We start from the raw sequence: 14567 nt of genomic DNA, 5'->3' as shown, positions 1-14567 counted from the left end.
TCTCATCCTACTAGCCTACCAGAATACTCGTTCCGTCACGTCTAGGAAGTCATTGCCCATATCTGTTATGGCAACACTAGCGCCACGAGATGGCTACGGGTTGCCGGAAGCGGTAGTCCATTCGCACGTCCGTAGGGAAAATCTGTAAATATTATTCAATTTTATTGGGAATCTTTTGAAAATTTACCAACAATTTATTAATAAAATTTTCATTAAAAATTTTAACTTACGTAATGGAGTTCAGAATCATCGGTTCAAACTAGAAGAGGTCGTTCAATTTAAAATGGCGACAGATCCTTCCTCCACGGAAGCCACTGGCAGACTGTCTTTCTCACCACATATACCAATGCTGATATTACGGCAGGCAGTATGATATCATAGCAGCCATCTTTAGTCCGCCATCTTGTTGCCGTCTGATAGAGGTCACCATCTATTTTTGTCTGCTGAAGGGGCCTATTGCCATATTAGTTATATTTTTGCCAGATAGAGCGCAGTAGTATTTACAAACGAGGCTTCCACCATCTTGTCAGCCATCTTAGTCAGAATTTTGAAAAAGTGTAAATTTTAAGCTATAAATTCGAAACAAAATTCCAAAACCATAAAAAAATCACGTTTTTAATAATGATTTATTCGATCTATATCCACACACACAAAATTCCGGCCTGCGCTGTAACTTTATCCTAGCTGAACAAAGGAGAAATTCACATGTTAATAAACTAACGTTTATGCCATTTTACAATTTAAAAAAAATTCATATTTTTTTCTTTTTCTTTTTTTCTTGTTTACTGATATTTATTTTAGAAAACGTTAGTTAGTTTTCTACGTGGGCTCCAGATTTTTCTGTCAATATTTTGTTAGTTATCTCCATGTGCTTCTATTTATTCCTGTCAAAATTATGTTGGTTTTTCTCCGAGTGCTCCAGTTTATTCCAGTCTAAATTGTAATGGTTATCTCTGTGTGTTCCTCATTATTGCTGTCAATAATTTGTTGGTTTCTCTGTGAGTTCTGTATTATTTGTGTCAATATTTTTTGGATTTATCCATTTGCTCCTGGTTATTTCTGTCTAGACTTCTGTTGATATTCTAAGAATTTTTCTAATTATTCCTGATAAAAATTACTCTGCATGATTTTTTTTCGTTATTAGGCAAGCAATTTTTATTTAGAATTTATTTTAATTAGGTAGTGACAATTTTACTACCAAATCGTAACTAACAATATTTTTAGTTAGGGGGAATGTACACAAAAATATTTTATTACTCAATATTTTACTTTGCCTTGAGACAGCTCTGAAACACTGACAGGCAAGACGAACTTCCTTATCCTTGATGTCTACCATAGCTCTCCTTCTCTTGCGATCGTGAGTGAGCATCCCACATCCCGCATTGAAAATAAACAATATTTACCTCAACACAACACTTGACGACATCTGTTGGCAAGAATTGGGACTACTTGCAGCAAGTTCTTCTGAATGAGATAAATTAATTTTCGCAGCTAAATGGAGTAAAATACGTTTAGAGCCATGTCCTCTAGTAGCGTCGTAGACTTGTAGCTTCGTAGCCAAATAGCTTTTGTTACCATGTTGTCTCGTAGCCTTATAGCCTCGTAGTCATGTAGTCTCGTAGTTTCGTAACTTCGTAGCCAATACGTCTTGTAGACAAATGTTGGTGGAGAATTTAGGCCTAAGACAGCTAAAAGCCAAAGAAAGGTGGAGTAATAACAGTTGGAAGCATTGTATACTACCGTAAATTATCGATAGCATCCTACTGAGTTGAATGATTGTGAAAATGTACGTCCTTTTTGTTAAATGTACGTAGTCAAGTCTGTATTATCGAATCCTATTGATGAAATCATATACATGTAACGAAATCGTATCCTTGTGACAAAAACATATCCCTCTAACGAGAATGTATCCCTCTGACGAGAACGTATCCCTTGATGAGTTCGTATCCCTCTGATAAAAGCGTATCTCTTTGACGAAAATGTATCCGTGAGATGAGATCGTATCCCTATTATGAGATTGTATCCCTCCGATGAGATCGTATCCCTGTGGCTATATCGTATCCCTGTGGCGAGATCATAAACCTGTGGCGAAATTGTTTCCCTGTAATGTATTCCTGTGACGAGATCGTACCCCACCAAGTTGAATATTATTGCAACTAGGTGTCCTTTTCGTTTAAAGATTAATTCCTTTTTTTGAATGTTCTTTCAAATGGTCATTCTTTTCTTGATGAATTTTCTTCCTTTTCTTATATTTGCTTTGATATTTCCTGTCTTTTTACCAATAGTACTTCCTTTAATTTAATGTGCTTCCTTTTTTGAATGCTTCAAAATGTACTTCCTATTTTGTTATTTTTTTGTTAAGAGATGCTTGGCATATGCATATGATTTGGTACATAATATGGAAGAATCCGTCACCACTATTTATCGAATGATCTCGCCGAGTTCGCCCGAGTACTCCAAACTCTATGAATGAAGTTAATTTTTTAATGAAAATGTAATTATTAATTTTTTTATAAATTTTTAATATTTTTTGAATACAATTGGATAATATTGACGGATTTTCAAGATGGCGGACACCATAAAAATTGCTACATTGAGGATTGGGGTGTTCGATAATATGATGGCGGAAAGTTTTTATTAAAATATTATTAATTAATATTTATTATTAATTTTACACTTTTTCCCTACATTCTAGCATAAAAATTACGGATTTTCATGATGGCAGATGTAACGAAAATTGCTTTGTTAGGTAGTGGAGTATTCGATTCCAGTTAGGCAGCTCTTATGTCATAATCTAAGAAAGTGACTGTGACATTATATCCAAGATAGCAAACATGTAATTTAAATTCAATATGGCAACCGTAACTAAAATTTCCACGTTGGTGGTATTGGGGCGCTTGATGTCAAGATGGCGGAATACAAAATGGCCACTCAATTTAATGGTCACGTTGAAGGTCAAAGTTAAAGTTCAAGTTAAATGTTTAAGGTAATGTAAAATGTCAAGTTCAAGGTCGAAGGGGAAGTTGCAGATCTTAGCGGCTTGGGGTGACTTGCTATTAGGATTCTTAAACTGCTTTTAGGAAGTTTCAACTGTTGACATTTTTGAGTAATAAAACGGAGAACCTTTTCTAAAAAAAAGTGAATATTCTCTCAAAATAAGATTTTTTTTTTCGAAATTTTGGGTTAATTCTGAGTAATTGTTAATGAATTTTGGGGATTTTTTTGAAGGTGAATGTCATTTGAGATGGCTGCAGTGACGTGGGGACTGTCGGTCGTGACCCGCTCCTTGCTCCTATCACCGGCACCTGCGTCAGGAGCCCCCAATATTACTTTTATCTCTAACATCGTCGGGAAACGAAGCAACTACTCCAAGGTGTATTACTCTAGCACTTATTTGTTGAAATTTGATAAAATTTTATTAAAATAATTTTTTTAAATTTGTTTTAAATTTTTGGATAGTAAATACAGATTTTCAATTTGGAAAATATTACGAAATAATCCAGATGGATAAATCTAAAATAGTAGCATCAAAAATGACAAGAAGTTTTAGAATCCAAAATGGCAGACGTGACATATTTGAAGAGGGCAGAAAGCTCTAGAGGCTAAAATGGCGGAATACAAGATGGCGGAAAGTTCTAGGAATCTAAATAGTGGCTGTGACGTCATAATCCAAGATGGCAGAATCCAAGAGGATGGCTGGGGTCAAGATAATACAATATGGTATCCTAGGTCAAGTTCAAGGTTAAGCTCAAGAATATCCTAAGTGTTGGCAGTTACATCACAATTCAAGTTGGCGGACATTGATAATCACAATCCAAATCCAGAACCCAGGTGCAGGAGGTAAATTATATAGTACTACTATTACAAAAAAGCAAGTTAAATATAGCTTGAAATAAAATAATCGTCGCTTTAACTATAAACTAAACAAGAACGCTAAGCAAAAATTTGCAGTTATTGTTCTTACTTCATTTAGGTTAAAATTCTTATGAACAGCGAAGAAATTGTACAATATAAACACAACAAACAAAACCCAGATAACTACGGGAAAAGAATCGGCTATGGCAAATTATAAGGAACAAGGAAACGCTTGTCTATATTGAAATTGAGAAAGAATGAAAAAATAAGTAATCAGGATGATTTAATCAATATTTGGGCCCGTTTCCTCTAGAATTGAAATATAGAGTCTAATTCCTTTAACTCTTTCCTCCATTTGTGGGTTCACTGACCTCTGTAATAGCTCCCACTTTACTCTGCTTACTCAGGCAAATGCCTCCTGTCCATTGGCTGCTGCCTAACTTGTGAGAAAACTCGACTGGGTATTCTATGATACAAAGCTTCTATGGTAAGTTGTATCTCAATGGCTAAGTGTCCTACAGATAAACTGCAAGCCACTAGAAAATTCCGACTGAATTTTTTTTATTACTATTTTAACACATCAGGAAATTATTCCGCTAATTTTCCTGGTCTTTATCCACGGATCATTTCAATAAAAAGTCAGTAAGCAATTAAGTACGTGGCATTATCCTTAGAACTTAAATAATTGTAGTTTCCATTCTGGAGGTCATTTAACTACCACATTTTTTTGATTCCTTCGCATAATCCTGGAATCCCGACCATCGACGAACTACACGTTGGATGACGTCATTTGCGTCAATTCTCTATCCGGTTCGCGATTTAGAAATACCGCTAGACCTCTCGCGACCACAACGGAATGACTAACTGTCGTCCGATAAATGACAGGCACATCACGTGTTTTCGAAGCGGTTAATTAGAGGAAAGGATTTTGTGGCTAGTATGACGTGCATATAGTTCACCGCAGAAACTCGTTCGATACCGTTAATGCACTCCAGTATATTAAAACCATTTTTTTTTCTTAGCGCGTTAGCTTATAAATGGACAGTGAAATTTTCGCTATCGGGCAGAGGAGTGACACGGAAGATAAGTGTGAAATTCAGGGAAAGGACTGAAGATATTGCAAATGCAGCTCCTTTTAGCGATAAAAAGATGAAATGGCAACGATCTACTTGGGAGGAAGATGGGCAACGCATAATCATTTCATTATCACGGTCGATCTAATCTTCCCTATGAACGCAGTCAAATAAAAAAGTTTTTTTTCCTTGGATTTACTTTTTACGGTTTTGCATAAAAAGGACCTTAAAAATGATTGGAAACTACGCTCGTCAAAATGTTCAATTTTCGTAAATATTTCAAGAAAGAACACACAATATGTGGTCCTTTTGGTTTTATAACGTAAAATTTATAGCTAAAATTTCTGTTTCAAACGTATGTTAATATTTGGTAGCTGACGTGATGAAATGATTCAAGTTTTTTAAAATTATAAATTTATCTTTCAATGAAATAAATAGTTCTATCATATTTTCTTTAATCGGGTTTCAAAAACCATGCTCGACTAAAATACAAAACAGAACGATGCCAGTTAAATACATACGCATACACAGTTATGGAAGTTCGACAGAAAAACACATTTTACTGTTTTTAAAATTATTTTCGTATTACCAGTTTACATAAAACAAATTGCTTATCTCCTTTTATTTTGGATTGTTGGACGTTTGTACTTCAGCTTACAGAAAAAATAAAGGAAGAAAAACATTTCGTTCAATACTTTACATTCATCTGCAAACAACATTTTGGTATTTGTTTATTCGCTTTATCAAACGTGACTTAGATTTAGTATGACTGCCAGGAGGCAAACTGTAACAATAGGTGTCATAGTTATGGTATTTAAAGTATCGCATACGAAAATTGTTATTGAACATTAACTCCAAATGAAGTGTAAATGAAGAAAATTTATCAAAACAAAAACCCATTTATTAAAAAATGTTCTGGTTGCTGGTAATGGTAGTTAACTAAACTAAAAATATGTGATAACTTATTATCATATTTTAACCAGAATAAATAACTTTTTATATAATTACCCAATACTTTGCCTGTAAATCTAAGACTACTTGTCATAATTAAATTACAGCAATTATTTCCTTTTGATAAAAACCGTTAACGTTAAAATTTTCATTAATTTTAAAGTGTAAAAAACGATATATAAGAATGTTTTAGTGAAATTCTTACGGTTTTAATGAACAAGCTTGATTGACCTTCAGTTATAAACGTTGCGATATTGCAAAGTGACCAAGTGGCCATTTCCCTTCAGCTCCAGCAATGGCGGCGCAGAACCCCAGCTGGCACAACGCTCGACGTGACAGACCGAATGGCATTTTGCTGCTCGCCGTGTCCAATGCCCAAACAGGTTTTGAATCTGATTTCGCGCTCGTGTGGATCATCCTGCAGTTTCAGAGCTGTTGGCGCCCCTTGATGCCATTAGTGGAATGAAAGGGAAACAGCATCACAGAAGCAGCGACCCCTTATCTGTCACGTCAGTTACATCAACAGTACATTAATTTTTATAAAAGTCGTTAAACAAACACTTTTAAAAATAAAAGTGAACATCAGTGATAAAATATTATAACTAAACACAAACGAAACTAAAATTACTTTGTAATCAGTTCAGCGAATTGGATTAGTACATGAAGTTAGTTTTCTGTAACCTATATATTAATACATATTTGGGGAGGGTAAATTAAAAAGTGAAGTGAACACCAAAACTCTCCAAATTTGAAAACATTAATTAAATAAAACTATTCAATAAAAAATATTTTAAATAACAAAAAAATTGTTTTAATTATTTAACTTCCAAAATGTTAATTTATTGCACATGACACACATAACAAATGCTCTTGGTGTGTGGAGTGACTTCTTTCAGTTAACTGGCTATTCAAACGCGCGCACAAGTTATACTTTAACAAAACTTATCATTTCCTGTCACACGATTTAATATACAAGCCAGCTTGAAATTGCAAGACATACTGAGTTTTTTTTTACTTCTGCGTATTTTAGACGCTTACAACAAAAACAAAAGGCCACAGGTATTAATCGCTATCATCGTTAGTATAAAAGTTAAATTATAAGTTAGATACCCCATTAGCATTTCCAGGAAACATTTTTAGGCTTCTTTAGATATAAAAAAAACATACAAAAAATATAAATACTAACAAAAAAAATAAAATTATATTACAACTTTTATGTCTTAAAATAAATCAGTACTCCAACAGAAAAAATGTGATTTAATGAATTTTTAGCAAATAAAATATTTATTTTGAAATTCTAGATACGTTACTTTTCAAATTATCTCAGCATCTTGTATTAAAGCTGCCGGAAGTTATTTAAAAAAACACTTTATAATGGTATCCAAAATATTGAATATGAAAATCTTATTTAAAGTAATAACAGCTTACATTATTTTTACAAACAAAAAAATTATATTTAAAAATATATATTAAAAAACTAAATTTAATGTTTTCTTATAACCAAGACTGTTGTACTAGTAACGGTTCCATAGAGATCCTGTGCTTGAATTGCAATTCACCGAACGAAGCGACAAAAAAAAAGCGACCCTCTCCATCAAGGAGTCCTGAGATTTCGACTCCGTGGTCCAATAATACAAAACTAACCAACAAAACAGGGTCTTATCTGCTAGGGCGGACCTGGCGCACCTGGCTCGTGAGCCCACGTCATCTCCTCACCCCCTCCCTTGATTCCCTCAACCACCCCTCCGCCATCACAACTTGCGCGCTAAGGGCAAGGGAGGCTGTAGCGTGGGCCGAGGTAGCGAGATCGATACGTGCTCCGCCGAGCAAGCCTGGAAAATATCCCTCCCCTGTCAGCCCTTGCGTGGCTCTGCAACACACCATGCGTGCCACTGCTTGGCTCTGTAACGCGCCTAGCTTGCACCTGTGCGGATCTGCAAAACGCCATGCTTGTCCCTGCGTGTCTGTGCAACATATCATGCGAGCCCCTGCGTTGCTCTGGAACACGCCATGAATGACCCTGCGTAGGTTTGCAACACATTATGCGTGCTCCTGCTTGACTCTGAAACGCACCATGCTTGCCCAGGCGTGGCTCTGCAACACGCCATGCGTGCCCCTGCGTGTCTGTGCAACATATCATGCGAGCCCCTGCGTTGCTCTGCAACACGCCATGATTGCCCCTGCGTAGGTTTGCAACATATTATGCGTGCTCCTGCTTGACTCTGAAACGAACCATGCTTGCCCAGGCGTGGCTCTGCAACACGCCATGCGTGCCCCTGCGCAGCTCTGCAACACGCCATGCTTGTCCCTGCGTGTTTGTGCAACATATCATGCGGGCCCCTTCGTTGCTCTACAACACGCCATGACTGCTACTACGCGGCTCTGCAACGCACTTTGCGTGCTCCGGTAGACAGCTCGTCGAACAACCCTCTCATTGCTCTTGGTCATCAACGAACGCGGCACGTAGGCTGGCCACGGGAAAAAATTTTTTCTCAAGGAAACAATCACTCTATCTTAAATTAATTTTCCATATCTATTCAGCCAAAAACATTCAGCCAAAATACTAATTGCAGGATTTCGTGGCCATTTTTTAATAAACTAGCTTGACAATAAAGTTAAAATGGCGTCAAGAGGTTAGATTCTATCGAAATTTCGTTTTTTATTGCAGCAGAAATCTTCAAGACTAAGAAATATATTTAATTTATAAACCCTGTTGCTGAAATAAAATTTCTTTTCGGCCCTGTTGTTAAATTTTCAAACTAAAAGATGCCAGCTAGAATACACTTTGACATGTATCCACATAAAAAGCCATATACGTTTATTCAGCTTAAAGTTATTTAGCCCTACATAAATCAGGTTACAACTATTCGCTGTGTTAAATTATAATCTAGATTAATTCATTCTTGTTTACTGGTAAAAATGTTTCATCTGAAAGAAATTTATATTTTTCTCCATCTCGTCCTATAATTTAATAATCTGACGGAAGTCATAGGCATCGAAGGCCTTTTTATAAACACGTAGGCGATCATTATCTGGCTGTCTGAAACTGTAGGTGAAAAGGGAAAACCCCGTGCCTTCCTACTGGCCGCTCAGCGCTGTGAAAGGTCTCTTAAACATGGCAAGTCCGTTTCTCTTGCACTGATCAGCGAGATGGGTTCAGACACATGTCTGGCCAGTTTGGCCATCTTGTTGGAGTGCGCGGTTCAATTTTACTAATAAAAGTCGAGGTATTCTGTGGACGTATTCTGAGGAGTTCTATTTCTAATAACGAGGTTTTCCCATTACCTCTATGTCAATGTTGGTGTCATATTTACAGCAATCCTACCTCTATTATTCACCGTGCTCAAAATGCTGCTCATTGACTTCAGCTGTTTTCTTTCACAAAAATATTATAATAAGTATAAAATAAAGTAAATATTAAATCTACTTAATAAAACTATAACATTAACTGACTGACAGAATACGCAAAGCTTAAACCGGTGGGACTAAAAACATGAAATTTTGCATAGGAGTTACTTTTATAACAAAAGTTAGAATAAAAAAAGGATTTTTTTTAATTCATCCCCTAAGGGTGTTAAATAGGGGATGAAAATTTGTATGGACCTTTATCATTTTTGATGTTAGAAATAAGGAAATCTGTGTTAATGCTTCTATTTACGAATAAAAGTTAGTTGTATCAGCGTTTTTGGTAATTCATCGAAAATTATAATCAAATACTTTCTCATTGGGCACATGGCTGGTAGGTATATAAATGCAATCACATAGGATACACAGAAATCCTGACTACGTTGCCTCATCAGCCAAGTTCAGTTCTTCAATTTTCAGTAGAAACCAAATGTCATGATTATCTGTTGTAAGCCACGGAAGATACCAACACAATGGTTTGAGGTGGTAACTAAACGAGTCAAAAACCACATTTTTTTTTTCAAAGGAAATTAAATAAAGGAAGAAATGATAGTTCAGTAAAAATTAGAAAAAAATATTTTAGTTCTGGTATACAGGTAGTTCAACGGCCAATTATTCGTGTTTAAAGCACTACGTAACTAAAAACGCTTAAGCCGTTTTTGCACATAATTACTTATTATTGCGATTAATAGTTAAAATAAAGTGCAATATCATCATGGTTTCAGACAAATTTGCAGATAAAAATTATTCTTTAAGAAAAAAACACTAAAAATTGCAGATTGCCCATAAAATTCTTAAAGTAAGTGATGCATAGGCCTAAATATAACATAACAATAATTATTAGAAAATAATTTATGTACCAACATTTAAAAAAACTAATAAATTTAACCATTTTTTACTGAGCTCTACAGAAATAAAATAATTTAATCCATAAAACATAAAAATGTATATAATTTTCACATATTCTAATCGGAAAGCACTGCTTCTCCGGCATAAATATAAAAATTTAAAAGTTGATATATATTAATTTTGGATACTAAACTTTAAAGTGTATTAAGTACAAAAAACAATGTAACACTTAAAAATAAGTAGCTTTAAGGACTGGATGCCAGATCAAAAGACCCTTTTCATACAAGAATTTGACAAACCCTTAAAGAATATTTTGCTAAAAGTATTTTTTGCAAGCTTTCATTAGGCCATTTAATATAATAATTAAATATGCATATACATAGCTTATATTTACTTGCATCATCTCAAAATCGACACTTAAAGATGCGGTGTTATTTTTTGGTAATTATTGTTTCGTGAAGAGCCTGAAGTTTGATATCACTGTTGAATACCATTTGTATAAAAAATTAATATTCTTTTAGGCTTGATAAATCTAAGCTCGTTTAATTTTTTTTTAGAAAATAAATATTCTGCCCCCAACCTTAAGTTGATTTGTCAATCAGATGATTTTAATGGTTAAGTCTCTGTCCTACAGTCGTGTTGGTTATTTTTATTTTCTTATGATTACTGTTTGCAAGGTATTTACTTGTAAATGTAGTCTGATATATTGAATGTATTTTTTGTGGTGTCACCAATTTTCTCAACAGAGTCAATGTGTTTTTCAAACTGTAAAAGGTTATCTTACCGTGACTTTTTTTTCTCACTATCAGATAAGTCTTAATAAGTTTATTGTGAGATAATCTGAAACCAAACATATAATGAGTAAAATCTAGCGCAATAAATTTTTACAGGAAAATTCCTTAAATAATAGTAATTTTACCAAAAATTATACAAAATAACATAGCCTGTAAGACCGAGCCTTATGGTAGTGAATGTCGTTATAAATGATGGGAATCTCTAATGAATGAACGAAATTACTTTACTCACATAAACAATGTTAACATGCAGATTAGAGTGCAGCACTTTAAACAGTTTTGCAATTGACTTTCAGCAATTTGGAGTGTTTTCCATGATCACAAGTATAGACCGCAAGGAAATGGGAATGGGAAACGTCCATGGAATGTGTCGTGCAAGAAAATGCCAGCAAGAAAGACGTTTTATCCGCAATACCTTTTGAAAATTATTTTTATTACGGTTTAATTTTCTTATTTCCACTTTTGTTATAATAAGAGCACTTTTTTGGAATAGGAGATTTATTATTTACAATAATCAAACACTTTTTTTTTCTCAAAGTCTTTTTGCGAATTCAATTATAATTTGAATTTTACATTTCCTTCTGTTTTAATTATTTTTCCCAATGTGCCACTTTTTTATTGTATATTAATTTCTTAAAGTAATATTTTTTATTGAAAAACCAGAAATATTTAATTTATTAATATAAATTAAACATGTCTAACTACATACAAAAAAATTATTTAAGAAAATGAACATAAGACGCAATTACATTTTTTGCAGTATTGGTAAAATAAATCAACCGCATGTCATAATGAACAGACAATTTCTAAGTACTTGATAAGATTCCCAATTGCCTTTTCTTCAGTTACTGTTCTTGTCTAGGTGGAGCACAAAATATTGTTTTTGGGTAAAAGGAAGACAACGTGGGGATAAAAATAGTTAAAACGTGGAGGGAAAATGGTAACGAAATAAAGGTGAATTCAATTTGAATGTTAAAACAGCTTCGGTGATTATAAAACTTGAAAAATGTGGACGTAAATTTTGTTTTGTAAAGACATTTTCTCAGGGGAAATATAATAACAAGGAATATCAGTTTTTGCTTTTATTTAAAAAGAAGATGAAATGTTAGAGTTATCCTTAAATTTTATCCAATTATTTATAGCAGACTAATCTGCGAGTAAGCGATATATAAAATAAAACACACATACGACATGCGGACGGCGTGTTCGTGTTTTGTTTTTTTAATGTTTTAAAACAGTGCAAATATTTGTGTATACGAGTATTATTTTTTATTATTATGCTATTGCTTGCATAAAACTGCTGGTTATATTTGGTTGAAAAATCCTTTTGTTAATACATTACTGGAAGTAAAGTTGTATTTTTTTTCTTCCACCGTCTGTCATTTTACTCTCTAATTTAGGAAAGTAAAAATAAATGTCCCTAATATTTCAGTTATATAAACTTTATTTAATTATATGTACAAACTTAATCACATTTTAAAGACTTTACAAAATTTAAAATTATCACTAAAATTACTTTTATATTTAAAATAAATAGTGCATTTTTAATTTCTCAGTATCTAGTATGTAAACGAATACAAAAAGTTTTTATTTGATATTAAATTTTAAACATTGTTATTTCTGAATAGTTGTATTCTTAAAAGTAATATAAATATATTTACCCATACTGGTAGATTAATTGTAAACATAAATGCTTTGCTTAAGTAAGTTAACGATACGATAATAAGAGTTTGTTTTTTCGTGAACGCAGTTAATTTTCTTTACAAGAAAGGGGTGGAAAGAAACCTAAGTGGCAACGTTGTAAACCCAAGAGTGTACATGTAACAAAGCGCCGCTCTGTGCTCAACAGTCGTGCACACTCTGTTCAAGCAATTTAAAGGCCCACAGCATATATATGAATGATTTCATTTTTCAATCATTTCTAAACGGCCCATGATTCCCCAAGACACAAGGAAGTTTAGTCACTGCAGGGGAGAAAACAATTCTGTGGCGAAAGAATATTGAGAGTCTCGATCCCGGAAATAAATAATTTATAAGAATAAAACGTTTCTTGTGTTTTCCCCCCTCTCCAAGAGAGTCATGTATGGAAAAACATATTCATATATGGTAGGGTGGACGTATCTTTCGCTCAGCCTGGATATGAAGTCGGGGGCGGTCTCTAAAGGCACCGCCTCACCCACCCTTAAAACGGTAATCTGGCGTCGCCCACAAGGCGTCTTGCGGTACCGACAGCCACCGTCGCGGAGCGCCTCCGTCGCACACCCGCCTTATCCTGCGGCCGGCGCCTCGGGATTATGCAAACCGCCAAGCGATCTTAAAGTCGGTCGAGGAGAAGGGGAGCGTTCCTACCCCTCTTTTTCCTTCAAACCCCTCCCCTCAACCAACTGGCTCACGCCGGACCGGGCCCCAGATGCTTCCACCGGCAAACTGTTTTACCTAATCCATATTTACATGGATTTTCCCTCCCACGCTCACTTTGCGCACGTTCGACGCGAGCTGTTGCCCGTCTTGGCGCGCGTTCCCAAAGTGCGTGCGTTCGTTTTAAGTTTGCGAGCCGCTTCGAAGGCGGAGCTTCCTGCCAACTCGGCGATTTCCCACACGCCTTCCTCAAGTCTTGCCACACGACGTCCCCCACTCCCCATCCATTTAACCACCCTCCTCTCTCTCTCTCGTGCAAGGAACTTATAAGGGGTTGAGGGGAGTGGCGAGGGAAGTTAGCTTCCGGGCCTGGACCAACCCCGGACAGGTCCTCCTACGAGGCCCTCTTAGCAACTGTCAACAAGAATGTCCTCGGCTGGCCGCAAGAACTTCTGCTTCTATTGTCTGCGGCCGCTGCTTTTATTTCTTTCTTCTCTACCTCTTTTATTGGACACATCTTTTATTTTCCTGGCACTTTTTTTTTTCGTCCCTTCTTTCAACCTTCGCGTCCTGCCCATTTACACGGTCCTACAAGCCACCAAAATCAAGGGCCACGAAGAAAAGATATACCGTTACTCTGTACCAAAAAAAAAAAAACCTCTTTCTAGGGAGTTTAACGTAAGTAAACACAAATAATTATATAGTTTGGAAATATTTTTCAACTTATAGTGCTGTTCAGAATTTGGATGCATTTGAATACCACAAGGTGAGGGTGTATTGTAACTTTACCGTACATGCATATATATTTAATTATTATAAAACGTTTTATTTTTGTTCAGATAAACACACATTTATGTGTGTATGCCTGTGTGTTTATCTGAACAAAAATAAAATGTTTTATTATCATTAAATTTTCTATCACTTGATTTAAAATTCAAAATAAATGTTGTTTTTTCAATTACTTTTAACATACTTTACCTATTATTGCATAGTAATTTTAATGTAAAAAATATTTACATTTTATGAGTACCAGAGCCGTACGTTGTTTAGTTCGTTCTGTAAGGGATATTACAAAAATGTAAATTCTTAACGTTGGCCTAGCTGTACAATTTTGAAAACATAAACACGCTTGGCTATTCACAATAAGGCTATGCCAAAAATTAAAAAAAAAACCAACCGCTGAGAAAATACTATTAAAAAATTATTACAACAGAAATGGACACCTTGGGCTTACAACTACGAGACAGAAGCAAAATTAAAAGTAATTTAGATGAAGAAAGAA

At 34.9% G+C, this 14567-nt stretch overlaps 1 protein-coding gene across 1 annotated transcript in view; it reads right to left on the bottom strand.

Annotated features, from left to right (window-relative positions):
* Window positions 1-14567, bottom strand: part of LOC134527097 (discoidin domain-containing receptor 2-like) — a 745508-nt gene that overhangs the window by 430226 nt on the left and 300715 nt on the right. The window lies entirely within an intron of this gene.

Source organism: Bacillus rossius, chromosome 1 (assembly GCF_032445375.1).
Source record: "Bacillus rossius redtenbacheri isolate Brsri chromosome 1, Brsri_v3, whole genome shotgun sequence".
Lineage (NCBI taxonomy): Eukaryota > Metazoa > Arthropoda > Insecta > Phasmatodea > Bacillidae > Bacillus > Bacillus rossius.
Note: the sequence above shows the minus strand (reverse complement) of the source record. Positions and strands in the feature narration are given on the sequence as shown.